The sequence below is a fragment of the Malurus melanocephalus genome, unplaced genomic scaffold (genome assembly GCF_030028575.1).
Source record: "Malurus melanocephalus ecotype Western Australia unplaced genomic scaffold, MMel_1.1 scaffold_1416, whole genome shotgun sequence".
NCBI lineage: Eukaryota > Metazoa > Chordata > Aves > Passeriformes > Maluridae > Malurus > Malurus melanocephalus.
The window spans coordinates 26,448-26,745 of record NW_026624648.1 but is presented as its reverse complement, the minus strand read 5'-3'; positions in this window follow the sequence as shown (position 1 = coordinate 26,745).

Below are 298 nucleotides of genomic sequence, written 5' to 3'. Positions count from 1 at the left end.
TGCAGTCCATCTAATACTAGAAACCTCTGCTTCTTCTTGGAGGGAAACACTATCTTACGCATGGATAAATCTAACTGAAATAACACACAGTTCCAAGCTGATGCTTGTTTTATTAGAATACCACATAGTTTGAAATTCAGAACTATTGACACTTAARGATCAAAATCTTAAAAGTTTCTTGCTCTATTCCAAAAACTTTAAGCTGTGAAGAAAAATACAACATGTTGTTCTAACCCAACATCTTCAGAATGTTACTTTGAATATGTAGACAAAGTAGAATTTAATTTAAAGCATTTAA